The 24,625-nt window shown below is 40.5% G+C and overlaps 1 protein-coding gene across 6 annotated transcripts in view; it reads right to left on the minus strand.

Annotated features, from left to right (window-relative positions):
* LOC140740719 (protein prune homolog 2-like) overlaps nt 1–24,625 on the minus strand; it is a 323,553-nt gene that overhangs the window by 90,719 nt on the left and 208,209 nt on the right. The gene's annotated exons all lie outside the window — the stretch shown is intronic.

Below are 24,625 nucleotides of genomic sequence, written 5' to 3' on the forward strand. Positions count from 1 at the left end.
CCGCACAGCTGGAAAGTAAACTTATTATCAAAGTATGAATATGTTACCATATACTACCTGGAGATTCATTTTTGTGCAGGCATTTACAGGAAAAAAACATAAAATTCACAGAAATACATAAAGCAGGCAAAGAATGACAATATGCAAATGACAAACTACAAATAAAAAATAATACTAAGAACATGAGTTGTAAAGCGTTCTTTAAAGCCAGTCTGTAAGTTACAGAATTAGCTCAGAGTAGTGACAATTGAAGTTGTCCATGCCTTGTTCAGGAACCTAATAGTTGTTCCTGAACCTAGGGGTGGCATGTCGGCTGTCAAAGCTTAGAGGGGATTTTAGACATAGTGCTTCTTCAGTACACTATTAAATGGTAAGAGAATGGGAGTCCAAGATGCTTTTCGCCCTCTGCTTTAGTGGCAGGTAAATATGTGTTAAGGGTGGCTGCCTAACCCTAACTGCAGACAACAGGCCATTGCCAACAAAGTCTGGCCTGCACTGTTAATCTCGGCATAAATATGTTGGTTACTTGTGAGAAGCTTCACGAACACACTTGAGGTATAGGTTTCTGTTTATTGATTAAAACCACTTCTGGAAAACATTAAGTAATTAATTCACTCAGTCTTGGAAACTAAACCCATTTTCAATGAGGGAAAAGTATGGATAATTCATTTATTGCTTACAGTCCAATTCATCAAGAAATTGGAGCAAACATTTCCTGTTATGATTCAGTCATGTAATTTCCTCATCTCCATCCTGTACTTAATTACATCTTCAATGCCTATTACTTATTTACTGGGAGAAACTGGATTCAAAGGTCATCGCTCACAACTTTCATAGTTAACTCACAGTTCAGCAAGGAATACATCACATTGAACATATCTGAGACTTAAAAGATCGTGTCGATCCCATTATCATATAGTAACAATCATTCCCTTTAAATTTTACTTATGGTTTTCAGCAACAGAGCATGCTTTCTGTGAGCTATTATTCACTGCTTCCTCATTCTGTGACCGAATGCCATTTGCATCCAGGACCTTCTGTACATTGGAGAGTGAACACAGTCCTGGGATCTCCTCCAAGTGACCTTTGTACCATTATCCTTTCCCTAACAACCTCAATGAGAGCATATGATGTAAAAGAGAGCATATTTTAACAATGCCTAGCTTTCCTTACAGATCAGAAAGCAAATAATGGTGCTGTCACCTGCCTAACATGTAAGCAGGTCTCCGAAACACGCAGGCTGGTTGTTACCACTTTACAGAGATTAATCATTCCTTACAGCAAGAGTGTCACAATTTTATATATTTTTGATAATATTAGCACTACACATAACATCCAGATAGTGCAAAACCAGACTGCAAACATTTTTGATCTAAAAGGTTTCCTTAATGTGAATTTGCTAAATAGTAGGAATGCAATGGAAAATCGGTTATGGCTGAGGAAATTTGGAAATGTTAGTAATTCTCAGTTCTTGTAGTCTTCAGTAAATGATTGACACTTTATAAGAGAGCGGTGGGCTATTTAAAAGTACAGATCTATTAGGGATGGTACTCAAGTATTGTCTATGGTGTTGTATCAGATACACCTTTAGTAACATAAAAACATAGAAAACCTACAGCACAACACAGGCTCTTTGGCCCACAATGCTGTGCCAAACATGTACTTACCAGGGAAATTAACTAGGGTTACCCATAGCCCTCTATTTTTCTAACCTCCATGTATCTATCCAGGAGTTTCTTAAAAGACCCTATCGTATCCGTCTCCACCACCGTCACCGGCAACCCATTCCACGCACTCACCACTCTCTGCGTAAAAAAAACTACTCCTGACATCTCCTCTGTACCTACTTCCAAGCACTTTAAAACTGTGCCCTCTCCCCCAGAAGTTTTTTCAAGAGTTAAATAAATATGTGAGGAAGTTTCTTTGGAAAGGTAAGATGTCAAGAATATCATTGGAAAATTTGACATGGAAATTTGATCTAGGAGGGTTACAACTTCCAAATTTTAAGAATTATTATAAAGCAAATCAACTTAGATTTATTGCATCTTTTTTTGAGAAAGATAGACCGGCATGGATTAGAATAGAACTAGATAAAATAGGAGAAAATATACCAGAAGATTTTATATATAAATGGGAATCTAAATGGATACGGGAAAAGAAAGAATCTCCTATATTAAAACATTTGATTGACTTATGGAATAAGATAAATGTTGATGATGAGACAAAGAAATCTTTATTAGCAAAGAGATCTTTAATTCAAAATAGACTTATTCCTTTTACAATGGATAATCAACTTTTATATAATTGGTTTCAAAAAGGGATTAGATATATAGGAGATTGTTTTGAAGGAGGTATATTAATGTCATTTGATCAATTAAAGAATAAATATAAAGTATCAAACAATACTCTTTTTTGTTACTTCCAATTAAGGGCTTATTTAAGAGAAAAATTAGGTCAAACAATGTTATTGCCGAAATCTAATGAAATAGAAACTTTAATTCAAAAAGGGAAGATTAAAAAATTTATTTCTTGTATGTATAGCTTGATTCAAAAACAGGCAATTAAACAAGGAGTCCATAAGTCAAGACAAAAATGGGAAAGTGACTTGAATATTAAAATTGAAGAAACAAATTGGTCAAGACTATGTCTTGATAGTATGACAAATACAATAAATGTCCGGTTAAGATTAGTGCAATATAATTTTTTACATCAATTATATATTACACCACAAAAAATAAATAAATTAAACCCAAATTTATCCGATCAGTGTTTCCGATGTAACCAAGAAATTGGTACTTTTTTACATTCTACTTGGTCTTGTTCTAAAATTCAACCTTTTTGGACAAATTTAAGAGTTTTATTGGAACAAATTATTGGAACACAACTTCCACATAATCCAATATTATTTTTACTAGGCGATACTGAAGGGATAAAACCGAAACCCAAATTGAATAAATATCAGAAAGAATTTATAAAAATTGCATTGGCAGTAGCCAAAAAGGCTATTGCAGTTACTTGGAAATCGGATGCATACTTAAGTATAGATCGTTGGAAGAATGAAATTTATAGCTGTATTCCACTTGAAAAAATTACTTATAATTTAAGAGATAAATATGAAACATTTTTGAAAATTTGGCGCCCTTATTTACAAAAGACAGGATTAAATATATAGGTGCTCCAAAGACGAAATAATTGGTTATTTGGGGAAAGAAATAAATATATATACTAAAGTTATTACGAACTCCATGGAGCATGTGGGGATCTTCCAATATCCAGGCACTCTTTCTTTTTTTCTCTTTCTTTTTTTTTCTATAGGGATGTAAGGGGGAGGGGTTAAGGGGAGGGGGGAAGGGTATATATATATTTTTTCTTTCTGTAATTATTTGAAAACTCAATAAAAAAAGTTTAAAACAAAATAAAAACTGTTCCCTCTCGTGTTAGCCAGTTCAACCCTGGAAAAAAGCCTCTGACTATCCACACAATCAATGCCTCTCATCATATTATACATCTCTATCAGGTTACCTCTCATCTTCCGCCACTCCAAGGAGAAAAGGCCAAGTTCACTCAGCCTATTCTCTTAAGGCATGCTCCCCAATCCAGGCAACATTCTTGTAAATCTCCTCTGCACCCTTTCTATAGTTTCCACATCCTTCCTGTAGTGAGGCTACCAGAACAGAGCACAGTACTCCAAGTGGGGTCTGACCAGGGTCCTATACAGCTGTAACATTATCTCTCGGCTCTCAAACTCAATCCCACGATTGATGAAAGCCAATGCACTGTATGTCTTCTTAACTACAGAGTCAACCTGCACAGCAGCTTTGAGTGTCCAATGGACTCAGACCCCAAGATTTAGATGGTTTAAACATGCACCTCTTACCTTTCCCATCTCTTACTATAACCATATCCTACTGTCATTCTCATTTCAAACAGTACCACCTGCTAAGCAATCAGAGGCTGTAGAAGGGACCACATTTTTTTCTGTGATAGACACTTGCATCAGTTCAGATCCTAGCACTTTCAGTAGAGGATGCCAGATCTACATATGGTGCATCGCCAAACATCAGTGGACTACAGCCAGGTCAGATGCTAGGCACAGATCATATACCCTCTCTTCAGCAAGTAAGGACATACGTTAGTTCAGCTTCAGTTGAGGACCGAAAAGCCACGGCATAAAGATGAAAGTTAATGAGATGCCTTGGATATTATATGAACATCTGCAGAAGGTGCCTAGGAGCATTGGTGATGCAGGTTCTACTTTTCCACATCACATTGTACAGAACCTAAAGCTGACACTTTCTAGGATTAAAGTTATGATCAATTTCACCATGATACTGATGAACTCCAACGTTGTGTAGTGTCTCTGACTAATTTCTCACCTTTCAGTGCTGCAAAAGTGAAAATGTGTAAGCGTTGCAGTACCGACTCAGAGCTTTGTACGGGTGCTATCTCCACAGGAGATTTGTTGCCTTTGGTTGTACACCAGCTGGGTGTTGTTCCATTACAGGGGAGAAGTGCCATACATTTCCATCAAAGTAATGCATATGCAATCAAATGCACCAAACAAGGGTGCATTCATATATTAAAAAATCACCTGCATATCCTGCCTACTGCTCTCCAGCAAATAGGCATGAGATAACGCAACAAGACAAGCAGCAGAATTAGGCCATTGAGCCCATCGAGTCTGCTCCTCTGTTCCATCATGGCTTATTTATTATCCCTCTCAATGCCATTCATCTGCTTTTCTCCATAACCTTGACACCTTTACTAATCAAGAACCTCACAACCTCTGCTTTAAATGTACCCAATGACATGGCCTCCACACCAACCCCTTAAGGAACACTAGTCCCCAGCAGCCAACCAGTAAAGGTCTGCTTTATTACCACTCATTGCCTCCTGCCAGTCAGCCAATGTTCTATCCACGCTACTATCATTCCTGTAATACCGTTCCTGTAATAATCTTGTTTAGCAATCCTATTTGAGGCATCTTGTGAAAGACCTTTAGAAAACTGAAGTAAACACCATCCACTGACTCTCCTATATCTATCCTGCCTGTTATTTCCGCAAAGCATTCCAACAGGTTTATCCAGCAGACTTCATCAGTTCACTGAGAATGGAAAGTATCCATAACCAACTATTTGCCACACTGGGACTAGGACAACGTTCATGATTCTGGTTTACTGGTTAGTGCATATCGAAACATATAGTGAAATGTGTTGATTATGTTAACAACAAACAATGAACCAAGGGTGTGCTGGGGCAGCCCCCAAATATCGCCACACCATCTGGCATCGACATAGCATTCCAACAACACACAGAACTACACAGAACATGTCAAGCAACAAAACAGCAGCAGCAAAAACAAGCCCCATTCCTCCCTGCTGCCCGAGCACATATGTGGTCCTTTAACACCAGGACAGGCTTCCAGCCTAGTAGGAACAGATACATGACAGTTGTTGATGTGGTCGTACTAAAATGGCTACTTAGCACCTCTCCTCTGCTGCGCTCTGAAATTGCATTGTGTCAGATTTCAGCAACGTGTGACATTGCACACCTTGCTGAACTTCAAGTAATGGAATTTCACCCCTCTATGTCCTGAACAAAAATAGTCATCTCAGAGACTGAGTCTTCTTCCACATTCTGCCAATGGCTTATCTTATTTCCTTAATCCTATCCATCCTTCTTCCTGTAACTCAATTTTCTTTCTTCCCTAGTTCTAATGAAGGATTTTCTACCTGGAATCTTTACTCAATTTTACCCTCTCCTGAACTGCCGAATCTACCCAGCACTTACCAGTATCTTCAGTCTCTGAATTTTCAATGAATTTCAAGGAACTCTAGTTTATTTCTCCTGGCACAGTTCTTAACCTGGAACTTGGAAAACTGGAGAGGAAATGAAGCTGCAGCCCTTGTTTTTGCAGGTGGTAAAGGTCATTAGCTGGCCTGGTAGTCGAGGTTGAGTTTATTGTCATTTGCACAAGTTTCACTTTCACAAGAGTCAGGAACTGAGAGTGAAGGCAGGGACCTTTAAAAGGACAAATCTCGTTACCTATTACTTTCACTTTTACAGGTAGTCAAGAGCCGAGAGTCAGTGTCTCATTGATTGGTTAATTAGAGGGCACTTCAACCAAGGAAGGTGAGGTAAGATACAACTGCCATTTTGAGAGTGGACCAGCATAAAAGTGGGGAGTTAGGGCTTTGGCCAGGGAAGGTTAGGCAGAGGAAGGTAACTAGTATGTTCTGATATCTTCCTCCTCCAACATTTTGTGTCTGATGCTCTGATGAGTCTTTTTTTTCTAACTTTTACTAATTGTTTGTAATAATGGGAAGGCGGAGGATTGGGAACCTTACAGAAACCACCAGAATGCAACTAAAAAGTCATAAAGAGAGAAAAGATGAAAAATGATAGAAAAGAGAAATACTGTAGCGGTGTGCTACACGCAGCGCTGAAATAACGACACGGAGTCGGTGAACTGCAGTTACAAAAAAATTTTATTCGAACTTCGCGGCCTCGCTTTAAAGCCTTCCTGATCCCACCCTGGCTATTTGTGAGCCGGTTCGAGTGCGCTAGGAAGTGGGTCGCCACAATATGACGGCAGGCCAATTTTCTCTGGTAGCCAATAATATAAAAGAGGATACAAAATGATTTTCAGATATATAAAGAATAAAAGAGAGATAGGAGAGGATATCAGACCACTAGAAAATGATGCTGGAGAGGTTGGGGAGTTGAAAGGACTGAAGGTAAATAAGTCACCTTGACCAGATGGACTACACCCTAGGGTTCTGAAAAAGGTAGGTGAAGAGATTGTGGAGGCAACAGTAATGATCTTTCAAGAATCACTAAATTCTGGAAGACTGCAAATTTCACTCCACTCTTTAAGTCCATCTCCCACCCCCCATCCTCATCACATTCTACAGGGGTTGTATTGAGAGCATCCTGAGCAGCTGCATCTGGTTCTGAACTGCCTGGTTCGGAAATTGCACCATCTTGGATCATAAAACACTGCAGCGGATAGTGAGGTCAGCTGAGAAGATCATTGGGGTCTCGCTTCCTGCCATTACAGACATTTACACTACACACTGCATCTGCAAAACAAACAGCATTATGAAGGACCCCACGCACCCCTCATACAAACTCTTCTCCCTCCTGCCATCTGAGAAAAGGCACCAAAGTATTAAGGCTCTCACTACCAGACTATGTAACAGTTTCTTCCCCCAAGCTATCAGACTCCTCAATACCCAGAGCCTAGACTGACACAAACTTACTGCCCTCTATTGTGCCTATTGTCTTGTTTCTTATTTATTGTAATGCCTGCACTATTTTGTGCACTTTATGCAGTCCTGGGTAGGTCTGTAGTCTGGTGTAGTTTTCTTTTTCTGTGTTGTTTTCATGTAGTTCAGTGTAGTTTTTGTATTGTTTCATGTAGCACCATGGCCCTGAAAAACGTTGTCTTGTAGCGGTGTGCTACACGCAGCGCTAAAATAACGACACGGAGTCGATAAACTGCAGTCAAAGAATAAGTTTATTTCAAATTCACAGTCTTGCTTTAAAGCCTGTCTCCCCCACCCGATACCTCGAGAGGCACGTACTGAAACCCCTTGAGGCTATCTTCCTTTGTGTCTGCACTCTGGCTAATTGTTAGCCGGTTCGAGTGTGCTAGTAATTGGGTCGCCACAGTCTCATTTTTACTGTGTACTGTACATAGTATGGTCAAAATGACAATAAAAAGTGACTTGACTTGACTTAAGAAGACAGGGAGGCAGAAGATAGGAAATTAGAGGCTAGTTAGCCTGACTTCAGTGCTGCAGTCTGTTATTAATGATGTATTTGGAGACACATGACAAAATAAGCCAAAGTCAGCATGGTTTCCTTAAGAGAAAATCTTGCCTGACAAATCTGTTGGAATTCCTTGAAGAAATAACAAGCAGGATAGACAAAAGAGAATTGGTAAATACTGTGTTCTTGGATTTTCAGAAGGCCTTTTTCAAGGTGCCACATGAGGCTGCTTAACAAGATCGCCGGGTATTACAGAAAGATAGTAGCAGCTGATTGACAGGAAGGTAAGAATGAAAATAAAGGGAACCTTTTCTGGTTGGCTGCTTGTGACTAGTGGTGTTCCAGAGGTGTCTGTGTTGAGACCACATCTTTTCACATTATATGTTAATGATTTCGATAAAGGAATTGATGGTTTTGTGGACAAGTTTGCAGACAATACGAGATAGGTGTAGGGGCAGGTAGTGTTGAAAAAGCAGGGTGTCTGCAGAAGGACTTAGATAGATTGAGAGAATGGGCCAAGTGGCAGATGAAATATAATGTAAGGAAGTGCATGTTCATGCACTTTTGTAGGAGGAATGAAGGCATGGACTATTTTCTAAATGGGGGGAAATTCAAAAATCAGAGTTGCAAAGGGACCTAGGAGTCAGCGTGCAGGATTCTCTAAAGATTAACTTGCAGACTGAGGCAGTAGGAAGGAAGTCAAATGCATTGTTAGCATTCATTTTGAGAGGACTAGAATACAAAAGCAAAGATGTAATGCTGAGGCTTTATAAGGAATTGGTCAGACTGCACTTGCAGTATTGTGAGCAGTTTTGGGCTCCTTCTCTAGGAAAAGATGTGTTGGTATTGGAGACAGTCCAGAGGAGGTTGAGGAGAATGATTCCAGGAATAAAATGCTTAACATATGAGGAGCATTCACAAGCTCTAGGCCTGTACTTGCTGGGGTTTAGAAGAATGAAGGGAGTTGGGGTGGGTCACATTGAAATCTATCGTACATTAAAAGGCCTAGATAAATTATATGTGGAGAGGATGTTTCCTATAGTGTGGGAATTTAGGACCAAAGGGCACAGTCTTAGAATAGAGGGACATCCATTTAAGACAGAGATGAAGAAAATTTCTTTAGCCAGAGGGTGGTAAATCTGTGAAATTCATGGCCACTGACCACTGTGCAGGCTAAGTCATTGGATGTATTTAATGTGGAGATTGATAGGTTCTTGATTATTCTGGGCATCAAAAGTTACAGGGAAAAGGCAGAAGAGTGGAGTTGAGTAGGATGATTAATCAGCCATGATAGAATGGCATAGTAAACTCAGTGGGCTGAATGGCCTAATTCTTCTCCTATGTCTTATTAGAATATGTGTTTGGATGTCCGTTAGGGAACCGTTTTGCATCTCCTGTGGGAGATCAAGGAGAATGCCAATGTCCTCGATGACATTGTGTTCAAGTACAACTGTTAAGATTGTCCAGGATGCTGAAGGCGTTATAGACAAGAGCTTTAGTCTGTTGTGACACTGCACCTCCTGAGAAATGTGGTAGGGCCAGGGTCAGACATGTCTGTCTGTGAGCACTTTGGATCCAGTGACCATAATTTTATTGGCTTTAAAATAGTTATGGGGAAAGATGAATGGTTCAGAGCAAATGGGCAGAGCAAATTTTGGAGCTGTTAGACAAGATGTTGTGATTGATTTTGTGAGATTCTTCGCAGGGAAAAAAAGCAAATGCCAAACAGGAGACCTTTAAAAAGATGTGTCCAGAGTTGAATGTTTGCATGTTCCTGTTAAGATAAAGGGCAAAGCTAATTGGTTTAAGAAACCTGGTTAAAAGAGATATTGAGGCCCTGGTTAAGAAAGAGGGCGGCATAGACTGTGCACAAGCAATTGGGAACTAGTGAATCTCCTGATGACTACAGTGTAGGAAAGTAGGAATTCACTTAAAGGTTAGGCGTGTAAAAAAAAGAGGATACGAGAAAGATCTGGCAAGCAAACTGGGGAAAAAATCTCAAGAGATTCTATAGGTAAATTAAGAATAAAAAGGTGGCTAGGGAGAGTCGGTCCTCTTAAAAGTCAGTATGGCCATCAAAGGAAATGGGAGCGATTTTTAATGAAAGTTTCTCAGTTTTTACAGTGGAGAAAAAGGAGACTAAAGAAATGAGAGATGATGTCTTAGATCACATACAAATTAGCACAGAAGAGGTATTGAAAGCCTTAAAATTCATTAAGGTGGATAAATCCACAAGGCCTGATCTGATGCATTCTTGGACCTTGTGTAAAACTAGAGAAACTACAGAAGCCCTTGCCGAGACTTTTGCTTCATCTGTGGTGGGTAAACTGCTGGAAAAGATCCCAAAGGACAGGGTTAACCAATAGGAGTGTCAGCACAGCTTTATAGGTGGTTAGATATGTCTGATAAATGTTTTATAGTCATTTAAAGAAGCAACCAAGAGTGAGATAAGGATAGGTCATGTCAAGTTATATGGAGTCATGGAAAAGTACAGCACAGGAGCATGCCCTTTGGCCCAACTAGTCCGTGTTGAACTATTTAAACTGCCTAGTCCCATCAACCTACACTTGAACCATAGCCAACCATACCCCAACCATCCATGTACCTATCCAAATTTCTCTTAAACGTTGAAATCAAGCTCGAATGCAAAACTTGCGCTGGCAGCTCATTCCAAACCATCTATAAAGCCTTTATCAAGACCTTTAAGGACCTTTGCGGCAAGCTAGTTTGGAAGGTTAGATTCCATGGGATCCATGGAAGAGAGCAGATTGGATTCATAATTGGTGCATTAGTAGTAAACAGAGGGATATGGTTCAGTGTTGTTCCTTGGTCCAGAGGCTTGTGTCTAGTGGTATGACAAAGAGGTTGGTGCTGGGACATTTGTTTCAAATCTATACGATTTTGATGTGAATGTGCAAGTTTGTAAATTTGCAGATGATAATAAAATAACTTGTGTTGTAAACAGTATAGAAGGTTATGAAGAATTACAGGGAGATCTTTTTCAGCTAGGTATACTACAGTATTTGGTCTGATGATTGGCAGATAGCTTTCAATCCAGATAAACGGATTGCATTTTGGGAGATCAAGGCAGAATTTATTCAGTGAATGGCAAGGCCTTGGATGGGAGGCGTTATGGAACTGTAATGTAATACAAGTGCATGGCTCACTGAAAGGGATGTCCTGGGTAGCTAGAATGGTGAAAAAAGCATCAAATGGCACACTGAGTATAGGAACCATGAAGCTAGGGTGCATTTGCAAGAGATGATGGTGAGGCCACACTTGGAGTATTGTGTACAATTCTGGTCACTGTGATATTGGAAAAATGTTATTAAACTAGAAAGAGTGTAGAAAAGTTCTAATGGGATCCTGCCTGGACATGGGAGTCTGAGGTATAAGGCAAGATTACATAGGCCAAGAGTTTATTTCCTTAGAGTGTGGGAGACAGAGGGATGATCTGAGAGGTATACAAGGTCATGAGCAACATAGGGTGAAAGCAGTCTTTTTCCTCAGAGGTGCTAAAAACAAAAGAGCATATGTTTAAGATCAGAAAATTTTAAAATGAACATCAAGAGCCACTTCTTCATGCAAATGATAGTGTGTATTTAGAATGAGCTCCCAGAAATAGTGGTTGGGGCAGGCTCAAAGACTTAGAGAGCTTGGGACCAAGTATGGTCAATTGTGATGAACTCACTTGAATAACAATTAAGATGGATGAGTTAGACCAAAAGGCCTGATTTTATGTTGTAGAATTCTATGACTAATGACACACATGTATTGGTGAAACAAAACTTTTACTTGGAGCAGCATCACGGACACAGAACGTTAGATTCATAACAATCAAGAAAAAAGCAAATTACATACTATTTACAAAAAATACAATTATAGCAAAGTCTGCTGTAGTGTTAAATGGTCATGGTATGAGCTGGTGATGCATTGGGCTAAGTTCACTACTCTATGTAGCTTGCATTCCAGTGTGCTTGAATTGCCATAACAGACCAGGATGCCAGGTATATCTGTAGAAGTTTGTTAGTATTCAATGATATGAATGACCTTATCCTTGAAGTAAATTCAAGGACAGGCCATTCAATATATTAATGCCCAAAAATTTAAGGCTGCTGACCCTATCTAATGCTGATCTGCCAATGCAGTCTAATGTATGTTCAACTTCCTTCTACTTCCTGAAGTCCCAACTAGTTTTACTGACCTTAAGCAAGAGCTTGTTGTAATAGCACTCAATCAGGTGTTACTGCTTCAGGGATTGGACAATGCTAGTGCTGCCAAATATTAACAATAGATAGACTGTCCCGGAGGCAATTCCAAAAATGTGGAAATACATTTTTTTGGAAAACGTGTCCTTAATTTTGGTGGGTAAACATGGTGCACAAGTTGCTAGGTGCAACCATCTGAATATTGTCTAACTCTTTCAGCATGCTGATAAGTACCACTTTGTATGGAGAAAGGAAAGCAAACAACTGCAGATACTGGAAATCTAAAAAGAAAACAGAATATTGAAGATATTTAGCAGGTCAGGCCGCATTTGTAGAGCAAGATAGTGTGTATATTCCAGTTTGCCTGTATTTATTAAAAATCAGAACTGTTAAATGACCATCACTCCACTTCTCCCTTCCTGTTTCATTAGCCACAGATGCAACCTAACCTGTCAAGTGCCACCAGCTTTTGTTTTTATTTATTAATGTATTTAAATATTAGGAGATACAGGGCCTTCCGACCCTTTGAACCACATCACCCAGCAATCCCTGACAACCCTGATTTAACTACCTTATTACAGGACAATTTAAAGTGACCAATTAACCTACCTGGTATGTCTCTGGACTCCAGGAGGAAACTCAAGCATTCCACGGGGAGGATGTACAGAGCCTCCTTACAAAGGTTATTGGGATTTAACTCTGGACTCTAATAATGTTAGGCTAACCACTGCATTACAGTGGCACCCAATTGATATTGATACTGTACGATCAACAGCAAACTTGTCTTCTTCTGACTTTATCATGGCAAAAATGTCAATAACAAAGCAAATATAAGAACATAATAATATAAGAAATAGGAGCACGAGTAGGCCACCTGATCTGACTATGGACTCATCTCCACCGGCCTGCTTTTTCCCCAAACCTCTTAATTCCCCAAATATGCACAAATCTATCCATCCTTGTCTTAGATATATTTACTGAGGTAGCCTCCACTGTTTCATTGGGCAGAGAATTCCACTCTTCTGGAAAAGCAGTTCCTCAACTCCACCCTAAACTTACTCCCCGGAATCTTGAGGCTATGTCTTCTAGTTCTAATCTCATCTACCAGTGGAAACAATTATCCTGCCTCTATCTTATCTATCCATTTCATAATTTTACATGTTTCTATAAGATCTCCTCTCACTCTTCTGAATTCCAGCAAGTACAGTCCCAGGTGACTCAATCTCTCCTCATAGTCTAACCCCCTCATCTCTGGAATCAACCTGGTGAACCTTCTCTGCACCATCTCCAAATCCAGTATATCCTCCTTCAAGTAAGGAGACCAGAACTGCAGGCAGTACTCCAGATGCAGCCTCACCTGTACCCTGTATAGTTACAGTATAACCTCCCTACTCTTAAATTCAATCCCTCTAGCAATGGCCAACATCCCATTTACCTTCTTGATAGTCTGCTGCACCTGCAAATCAAACTTCTGCAATTCATGCACAAGCACTCCCAAGTCCCTCTGCACAACAGCATACTGCAATCTTTTACCATTTAAATAATAATCTGATCTTCCATTTTTTCTTCCAAAGTGGATGACCTCACATTTACCAACATTGTACTCCACCTGTCAGACCCTTGCCCACTCTCTCTGCAGACTCTCTGTATCCGCTACACAATTTGCCTTTCCACTCAATTTAGTATCATCAGCAAACTTAGATACACTACACTTGGTCCTCTCTTCCAGATCATTAATGTATATCGTGAACAGTTGCAGGCCCAGCACCAACCCCTGCGGCACATTGCTCACCACTGATTGCTAATCAAAGAAACACCCATATATCCCAACTCTGCTTTCTACTGGTTAACCAATCATCTATCCATGCTAATATATCACCCACAACTCTATGTGTACTTATAAACAAAAATGATTGAGCAAATGATGTATGCTGAAGAACTATCCCAAAGTGGGATTCCTGAGCTTCCATAATAAAACTATATTTCTTGTTGCAAGGTACAATTCATTTTACTTCTAGTGTATCAAAATATCACTTCTTGTTTGCTTATGTTCTTGTGAAGCGCAATTTTCTTTTTGTAAATGCTATATACAACTAATTAATGTGGTCTGTTTCTACATCACTGGCATTGTACTGTACTATGCAATCAGATATAGAAAAAACATCCATTCTCTTGCTTCTCAGCCAATGCCACCTTCATCCAGAACACAATTCACATCTCCAAAGCCCTTGGAGTCATCAAGTAGACCAGCTTGACACTCACTGAAAACCTAATCCTGAATAATGAGCTGAAGGTGCAACTATTGACCGTCTTGCCAGATAGCAGCATGAGAATCATCGACCATTTTTCTTTGAAAATGAAAACTTCCATAAAGTGTTAGAGATAATGGCTCAAACAAACTACTAGCACGGCATCTCTCTTTGTTTTTCATCTCAAGGTATTTGACTAGATAGGTGAAAAGCATTCTTGAATTTTTCCAAATTTCTTTCAATAAACAGGGAATTTCTGTATAATAAAATTTTTCCTGCCATTTAGAGTTGACATTCACTGGTTTTAAAATTCTTGGCCATCAGTAACAAACATTGCCCTCGGGTGATCATGTGCAGCATTCACATCTATTGACAGCTGACAACAGGGAGAGTAGGTATTTGGTGAAAATATACTGTAGGTTGGATGGAGCTGGTTACGTAGGTAGGACGGATGTAGGAACATTTGTTGTTTTTCTCTAAGTCCTGTGATATGTTGGGGAATTATTGGCACACTTTAAAAGTATACAAGGCTCAGCTCCTGATCTCGCTGAAAGTCGGTCAAGGAGTGCCCAGGGCAGAGGAACAACAGTATGCTGCCTAAGATGTATGCATGGTAATTTAAAGCTGAAGAAATGACATGTTTAGCCACTTGCATCCTACCATGCAAGTGGTGATTAACTTCAAACCACTCATGGCCCAGCAATTCACTCCAGGTACCACACTATTTCCTTTTAAAACTGGCTGATTACTGATTATAGTGACTGATTACTATTTCCTGATTCAATAAAGAGTTCACCAATTAGTTATCTTGCTATCATACTGCCAAAGTCCAAGAACAGAAGGAAGAATAGATAGGATGTTATATTCCTTCACTTTTAAATCCACCCACAGTAAAATCTATATCCCGCTTGACTGCCAATTTATTTTCATTGGATCTTCTTCTATAATCGCTTCACACAGTCACTGTGTTAATACATGCTTCATTTCTCGATGAATCAGGTTGTCAGTGTTAATGACAAACAGACTGAGAACTTTCACTCTCTCATTAGCGGTGAAGTGAATCGCTGTTACATGGTACCATGACAACAAGGAAAAAGGATGATGTGTCTATTAAAGCAGCATTTAAATATAACAAGTAATGGTGGAAATATAATCAATTACATTTTTCTTCTCTGCTTTTTATTTTTAACTAAAAGCAACTTAATCCTACAGCTAAACAGTTTTGAAGTTAGTCAAATACAAGAGGCCATTTGACCTATTTCTGCTCCTATTCAGCATGTCTGTACCTACCACTTTCTCTTTCTTGTATGATGAAATATTGAGAATCATTCATCTTTCTAAGAGCTGATGGAAATTATCAAAAGTAAAAAATGATAGGAATATTGAATTTCTGCCCTGAAAGACCTGAAAGAAATTACGAACATATCTATCAAAATACACTTAGACAAGAAGACAAAGACAGCAGATGTTAAAGTCTAGAACAGAAAAATAACCGTGGAAGAATCCCACAAGTCAAGGAGTGTCTGTTGAGGCAAAGGTGTATCCTTGTTTTGGGTCATGATCTTGCATCATGACTCACTTGGAATCAGGAAAGATTACCAGCAGCAGGCAATGGAGAAAAATTGAGGCTTGTAGGTGACAAGATTAGAGAGAGGTACAGGTGGATCTCTATCTCACCTGGCTGGACCAAGAGATGTGGGGGGGTAGGTGAAGGGACATGCGTTACAACTCCTTTGAAGGCTGGGGAATATGTTGGTTTGCCGGAATAGCCCTGAACCAAGTGGAGGCATAGGATGGGCCCATGTAAGCACCTATGGCTATACCTTTAACCTATAGAAAGAGGGAGCAATCAAAAGAAGCTGTTGAGGGCAAGCCCGAGCACTGTAAAGCAGAAGAGCATTGGTGGAGAGAAACTGCGGGCCATAAAGCCTTCCAGATGGGAAATGGAGGTGTTTAAAGACTGGAAGTTTATGATAAAGATAAGCTGGATTGGACCAAGGAATTCAAAGTTGAGGACACAAGAGATGTCCTGGATGTGGGAAATGACTGGACAAGGGGAGACATAATCAAAATACTATTGATGATGATGATCATGCAGCTTTATATCCCCTGAACCCAATTTAATTTTTGGTAACAAAATGCTGTTTAGATTATTAAGCATCAATATATATTTCGGTGGTAGATAGATAAGCATATGACAAAAAAATTGCAAGAACAATCTGATATGTTTTGAACTAAGGGAATGGGTGGGAGTAATAGGCATATATATTAACACTACGCTGCTAGTTCTGTTATTCTATATAATAAGGGTCAAATCATTTCTAAAGTAGACATATGTGGGGAAAAAATCTTTTTTATTTTTATGACCAGTATATCTTTCCTTCTTTAAAAAATTCTGATCATTGACTGTTATCCTGCAACCTGAAATGACCATAGCATATAACATCTATATGACCTGGCAACTCATACTGTGATGTTACACATCAATGCCCTTTCAAATGATGCACTGGGCTGGATACCACATGTGTCAGTTTGCATTTCATGGTTGGATCAAACATTACTCCCATGGAATCACTGATCTTTCAATTCATAAAGGCCCTTCAGGTCCCGTCAATGTTGTTGCCTTGTGCTAAGGAAAAGATGGTGCAAACATAAAGAGCCAAATACAAATGTGAAGAAGTAGAGTAAGTGGCCCAGGTATGGAGCGTGAGAGCAGCTCTTTAAAGGGGCTCCTGTGAGAAGGCACAGGTAAGAACCGGTATAAGTTTTATTTAATTGTTAAGCTTAGTACTTGATTCAGTGTAGGCCAGATGGTAGTTAGGGCAGTAGAGTGCTTCTGTTGCAAGATGTGGGAAGTTGTGGAACCTCAATGTCTCCCTGATGATCAGATCTGCGGGAAGTGCACCTCCTGACAGACCTGGTCAAACGATTGGAGCTGGATATAGAGTTACTCAGGATTACCTGAGAAGCTGAGGGTTTCCAAAGATGAGACCTTTATTGAGGTGGTTACACTGAAGGCACAAGCTTCAAAAAGGTGGGTGATCAACATGAGAAGTAGTTAGTCAGTGCAGAGTTCCCTTTTGGCCAATCTCCTCAATAACAGATATGCCCCTTCGTGACTGAGGGGACATTCTTCCAGGATGAGCAGCAATAGTCAGGTCTCTGGCACTGTCACTGCTCAGAGGCTCAAAGGGAAAGGGTGCAGTCAGCCAGGATGATCGGGATAGGAGGTCCGATAGTGAGTAGGAACAGATAGCTGACTCTGGTTGTTAAAAAAGATGCCAGGCTGGGATTGCCTAAGTGCACAAGTCAAGGATGTCTGCAGAAAATGAACAACCAGTGGTCATTGTACATGTTGGTGTAAATGATGTAGGTAAAAGAAGGGATGAAGTTCTGCAGAATGAGTATAAGGAATTAGCTAAGAAATTAAAATACAATACCTCATGGATAGTGATCCCTGGATTGCTCCTGGTGCCCTATGGTATTGAGTCCAGGAACAGAAAGATACGCCAGTTGAATTGTGGCTGAGGAGCTGGTCCAAGTGCAGGGATTCAGGTTCTTGGATCAGTAGGACCTTTTCTGGGATAGAGGTGACTTGAACTGGGGGGGGGGGGGGGGGGTAATCAATATCCTAGCAGGGAAACTTCCTTTTGCTCCAGGTAGAAATTAAAACTAGATTAGCTGTAAACAATTGGCGGTAATAAGTGGTAAGGTCTTGGGTCTAATGTATATTATGAGGAAGGGGGTATTTGCAGCTTGGAAGCAAAGCCCCAGGACCTGGCCAGGTGCACCGCACCCCCCCCCCCCCCCACCTTATGAAGAGCCAGGGAAGAAATGGCAGAGGCCTTTATAAAGATATTTCCTTCATTATTAGCTACAAGTGAAGTTCCAACAGGACTAGAGGGTGGCTAATGCTGTTTGATTGTTCAAGGGTAGCAAGGACAGGCAACGGAACTACAGGCCAGAGAGCCTGACTTCAGTTATAGGGAAGTTAATTGGAAGGAATTCTGAAAGACAAGATCCAGCATTGCTTGGATAGCCAAGGCTAGATCAGGAATAGTCACATGGCTTGTGCATTTAGCATGCTGGACTCCGTCAGTAAGGGCATCGAGAATCGGAGTAGGGACATTATGTTACAATTATACAAGTTATTCATGAGGCCATACTTGGAGTATTGCATGTAGTTTTGGTTACCCTGTTTTAGGAAAGGCACCGTCAAGCTGGAGATGGTGCAGAAGAGATTTGAGGATGCTGCCTGGACTAGAGGGTCCTACTCATAGGGAGAAGTTGTCTGTACTGGATCTTTTGTCACTGTAATGTAAGAGATGATGAGTCAGCACAGAAAAACTCATAAAATCATGAAAGGAATGGACTTGGTGGACAGCCAGTCTTTTCTCCAGGAATGCCCAAAACTCAAGGACACAGAAATAAGATAAGAGGGAAGGAATTTAAGAGATCTGAGAGGTAACTTTACACAGAGAGCGATGAGTACCTGGAATGAGTTGCCAAAGAAAGTGGTTGAGGCAGGTACAATTCCAAGATCTTAAGAAGCATTTAAATAGGTACATGCAGAGGAAGGGGCAGGGTTCCCAACCTGTGTAGAGGGATCCCTCGGATAATGGCAGCGGTCCATGGAATAAAAAAGGGTAGGAAACCATATACGGGCTAAACATGTGACAACTGGGACTTGCAGGTAAGACGGAGGAGACCAGTTGTAACAAAGGGTCTGTTTCTATTTCGTATTACTCTGACTCAGTGATCTACTTTGGAAATGTTGACTGAGCATAAACAGTTCACTAGTGTACATCACAATCTCCCTTCTGTCTCCAATATCATAAGAACTTTTGCATCTGACTGAACAGCCAACATAGTTGAATGTTAACTATAATTATCAATCTTCACAATATTTTCACATGACACATCAGAGCTAGTTACCTTACATTGAAATATAAATTAAATACCTGCACTTACTTAAACTAACCTTGCATAACCTTCATATGGGAAATGTTTCTCTTACTTCCTCAGTATGTTCATGTACAGTTTCTTGTGCCATCAACTCAGAGCTTGGAGATAATTGCTCTTGAACTAATTTTAAGGAACTAGAACACAAAGAAGTAGATGAAAAGAAATAAACTGTGGTTTATAAAGAGACTGCAAATTAATCCAGGTAAGATAAAAACAAAAGGATAACCTGACAAGACAGGGCTTAAAGAAAAAAAAAAGCATTGTCAAGAAGTGTTTCTGATATTTCACATAACTAGGGTAGAACATCTCACTGAGCAGTTACTTAATAAGACCATAAGACATCGGAGCAGAATTAGGCCATTTGGCCCATCCAGTCTGTTCCGCCATTTAATCATGCCTGATCCTTCTTTTTCTCCCCCTCAACCCTATTTCCTGTCTTCTCCCCATAACCTTTGATGCCGTGTCCAATCAAGAACCTATCAATCTCTGCCTTAAATACACCCAATGACCTGGCCTCCACAGCTGCAACAAATTCACCATCCTCTGGTTAAAGAAATTTCTCCACATCTCTGCTTTGAATGGATGCCCCTCTATCCAGAGGCTGTACCCTCTTATCCTAGACTCTCCCACCATGGGAAACATGCTTTCCATATCTACTCTGTCTAGGCCTTTCAACACTCAAAAGGTTTCAATGAGATCTCCCTTCATCCTTCTAAATTCCTGCGAGTACAGACTCAGAGCCATCAAACATTCCTCGTACGATAACCCTTTCATTCCTCGAATCATCCTTGTGAACTTCTTCTGGACCCTCTCCAATGCCAGCACATCTCTTGCATTTGCTTTCCTCACCACTGACTCAACCTGTAAGTTATCCGTTAGGGTGTTCTGCACAAGGACTCCCAAAGTACCTTTGCATCTCAGATTTTTGGATTTTCTCCCCATTTAGAAAATAGTCCGCACATTTATTTCTACTACCAAAGCGCATGACCATGCATTTTTTCAACATTATATTTCATTTGCCACTTTCTTGCCCATTCTCCTAATCTGTCTAAGTCCTTCTGCATCCTACCCATTTCCTCAACACTATCTGCCCCTCCACCAATATTTGTATCATCTACAAACTTGGCAACAAAGTCATCTATTTCATCATCTAAATCATTTATATTCAACATAAAACGAAATGGTTCCAACGCCAACCCCTGCGGAACACCACTAGTCACTGGCAGCCAACCAGACAAGGATCCTTTTATTCCCACTCGTTGCCTTCTTCCAATCAGCCTATGATCTAACCATGTTAGTAACTTTCCTGTAATACTACGGGCTCTTAACTTGGTAAGCAGCCTCATATCTGGCACCTTGTCAAAGGCCTTTTGAAAGTCCAAATATACAACATTTACAGCATCCCATTTATCAACCCTACTTGCAATCTCCTCAAAGAATTCCAACCGGTTCGTCAGGCAGGATTTTCCCTGAAGGAAACCATGCTGACTTTGTCTGATCTTGTCCTGTGTCACCAAGTACTCCATCACCTCATCCTTCACAATTGACTCTAATATCTTCCCAACCACTGAGGTCAGGCTAACTGGTCTGTAATTTCCTTTCAGCTGTCTCCCTCCTTTATTAAAGAATGGAGTGACATTTGCAATTTTCCAGTCCTCCGGGACCATGCCAGAGTCCAATGATTTTTGAAAGATCATTTCTAGTGCTGTCACAATCTCTAACACTACCTCTGTCAGAACCCTAGGGTGCAGTTCATCTGGTCTAGGTGACTTATGAACTTTTAGGTCTTTCAGCTTTTTGAGCACCTTCTCCCTTGTAATAGTAACTGCACCCACTTCTCTTCCTTCACATACTACAATATCTGGCATACTGCTAGAGTCTTCCACAGTGAAGACTGATGAAAAAAAATGATTATCTTCAGGTGTGGATGCATCTGTAAGGTACATTCAATTTTGGACATCCCGAGATCTCTTACTGAAATACAGCAGTCACAAAGGAATACATGGAGAGATACAAAAACCAATTTGTGTACCTCAGGATCCCAAGGGAATAATGACCAGGTTATTTGTATTTAGGATATAAATATCCTAATATAATAATTACATATAAATATGTAATTTATAATTACATATTATGAAGCGATAGTAACTCAAATAACCACACATCATGACAGTGGTGTGCCGAACAGCATTTTTGAGCACAGAACGCATTGAACCTTTAAGCGGATGGGCTGTATTAGCAAGAAGACCATAAACATACATGTATGCTGTTTCTAAATAAGCCACAAAATAGTCTAAAGTAAAATGCTGGATCCCCAAAAGGATCCATGTACATAAACAGGTATCAAATTAGCAATGCCTCTTAGTTCTTACTATAGGAACCAGCACAGATACACAACTGATATTGCAGAAAATGTCTAAATATTCAGGTTTTACTCAACCAGTCTTGTATTACTTAAACTCCTTTATATACCGGTACTTCAGCAATCCATCTAACCTGTGTAGACATGTAGAGCTACTGAGACTTGATGTTTAGTTAAAGAATTTGTAGAAAAAATTTCAACCACATAGAGTTACAGTTTATGCACCAGATTACACAACATTCTCAGTATGTTACTGCTGCCATCTAACTTCTGCAATGAGTTTCCTGTTTTCAGTTATTACCACTTTTACTACATAAGTGACAGTTCTTTAAAAAAACATTTTGTCACTTATAGTTTTTTAAAAAAATATTTATTACTAGAATAATAGACAATCTTTTAATCTGTTTCTGCCAAAAAGGATCTTAATCTTATTCAGATTCATTAATCAAGTCTAAGTCCCCTTTTCAACATACAGAAAATGCTGGAGGAACTTAGCAAGCCTGGTAGCATCTATGGAAAAGAGTAAATAGTCCACATTTCGTGCCAAGATCCTTCATCGGGACTGGAGAGAAAAAGACGACAAAGGAAGTACAAGAAGATGGGGGAAGGGGAGGAAAACGTACAAGGTAGTAGGTGATAGATGAACCATAAACACACTAATAACACTGCAGATGCTGGGGCCAAAGCAGCACGCACAACACGCTGGGGGAACTCAGCAGGTCGGGCAGCATCTGTGGAAATGAACAGTCAACGTTTCGGGCCGAGACCCTTCGTCAGGACTGAAGAGGGAGGGGGTAGGGGCCCTATATAGAAGGTAGGAGGAGAGTGGGAACTCTGCTTCACATCCCCATTCGGATATGTCCATACAAGGCCTTCTCTACTGCCATGATGAGGCCTAACTCAGGTTGGAGGAGCCTCCTTCTACTACCCATAGTGCTTTCTCCTTACATTCCTTCTGCACCTCTCCGGCCTATACCCTCCCTGCTTCCCCTCCCCCACCTTGATCTTTCCCCTTACTGGTTTTTCACCTGGCACCTACCAGCCTTCTCCTTCCTACTCTCCCCCCACCTTCTTTATAGGGACCCCTCTTCAGTCCTGACGAAGGGTCTCGGCCCAAAACGTTGACTGTTCGTTTCCCTGGATGCTGCCCAACCTGCTGAGTACCCCCAGCGTGTTGTGCGAGGTGGTAGATGAAACTGGGAGAGGGGGAGGGGGGAATCAATTGGTGAAAGAGATAAAGGGCTAGAGAAGGGGAACCCGGATAGGAGAGGACAGAAGGCCATGGAAGAAAGGGAAGGGGGAGGTGATGGACAGGTAAGGAGATAAGTTGAGAGAGGAAATTCAAGAAATAAATATTCATGCTATTAGGTTAGAGGCTACCCAGACAGAATATAAGGTGTTGCTCCTCCAACCTGAGTGTGGCCTTATCACGGCAGTAGAGGAGGCTGTGGACTGATGTGTCGGCATGGGAATGGGAAGTAGAATTGAAATGGGTGGCCACTGGGAGATACTGCTTTTTTTGGCAGAAAGAACGTGGGTGCTCTACGAAGCGGCCTTCCAATCTATGTTGGGTCTCACCAATATGCAGGAGGCCACACCAGGAGCAGCGGATACAGTAGATGACCCCAAAAGACCTGCAGGTGAAGTATCGCCTCACCTGGAAGGCCTGTTTGGGGTCCTGAATGTTAGTGAGGGAGGAGGTGAAAGAGCAGGTGTAGTACTTGTTCCGCTTGCAAGGATAAGAGCCAGGAGGGAGATCAGAGGGAAGGATGAATGGACAAGGGAGTCACGTAGGAAGCAGAAAGTGGGGGGAAAAGAAAGACGTGCTTGGTGGTGGGATCACTTTGATATGGCAGAAGTTACGGAGAATTATGTGCTGAACCAGGAGACTGGTGGTGTGGTAGGTGAGAACAAGAGAAACCCTATCCCTGGTGGGGTGGCAAGAAGATGGGGTAAAGGGCAGTTATGTGTGAAATGGAAGTGATGTGGGTGAGAGCATCGTTGATGATAGATGAAGGGAAGCCCCTTTCTTTGAAAGAAGAGAACATCTCCTTAGTTCTGAAATATGAAGCCCCATCCTGGGAGCAGATGCGGCAGAGACGGAGGAATTGAGAGAAGGGGATGGCATTTTTACAAGTAACAGGGTGGGAAGAGGTATAGTCTGTGAGAATCAGTGGGTTTATAAAAGATATCGGTAGATAAACTGTCTCCACAGATAGAGACAATGAGATCGAGAAAAGGAGTGGGGGAGACGTGTAGTAATTTTAATGGCAGGGTGGAAGTTGGAGGCAAAATTGATGAAGTCGGCGAGCTTCACATTGGTGCAGGAAGCAACACCAATACAGTCATTAATGTAGATCCCCGTTTAAAATAATGAATTTCCTTACTTTGCAAGAGGTGATATGTTACAAGGCAGCACTTGCAACAGATGGGTCTAGATTTTGACTTGAAAATTAAACTGCAGTCTAATTGACTAGTACTGAGATAAGCAATTCAGTCTAAAAAATCTGAAATTGACTGTTACCCTCCACAGACTGAACCATAATAATACCTATTAGACTCAACATCAAAATCCATGTAATGCCATGAAATTCACTGCATCTTCAGATGTAAGTGACTATATAATGGCCAACCAGTTAAGACAGTACATCAGATCCGTAGCTGACATCACAACATACAGATCAGCTTCATTGGACAATATCTTGGCCCATAAACTCTGTTGGCCCACAGCCAAAGCAATCAATGTAGTGTTAGTTCTTGAGGCTCTGATTTGCTTACAGCACCCCAGTCCATGGAGTACTCTTTCATGTCCATTTGAGTCTACCAGTCTTTCTCACCTTTTAGTGCTTATGACCAAAGGATTTCCTGTTTGCATTGTTTCTTGTAACCACAGGCATACTTACCACATCCATTGCTTTTTATTATCACTGTTCTACCTGGAGAACCCTAGTCTATTTTTAATCCACACCGCATCACTGTCCTGGTACTCCTTCAAGTAACAAGATTTCAAATTCAATGCTTGTGTAATGTTTGTAGCTCTTCAGTGCATAGAAAAAAGAGATAGTTAT

Source organism: Hemitrygon akajei, chromosome 2 (genome assembly GCF_048418815.1).
Source record: "Hemitrygon akajei chromosome 2, sHemAka1.3, whole genome shotgun sequence".
In the NCBI taxonomy this organism is placed as follows: domain Eukaryota; kingdom Metazoa; phylum Chordata; class Chondrichthyes; order Myliobatiformes; family Dasyatidae; genus Hemitrygon; species Hemitrygon akajei.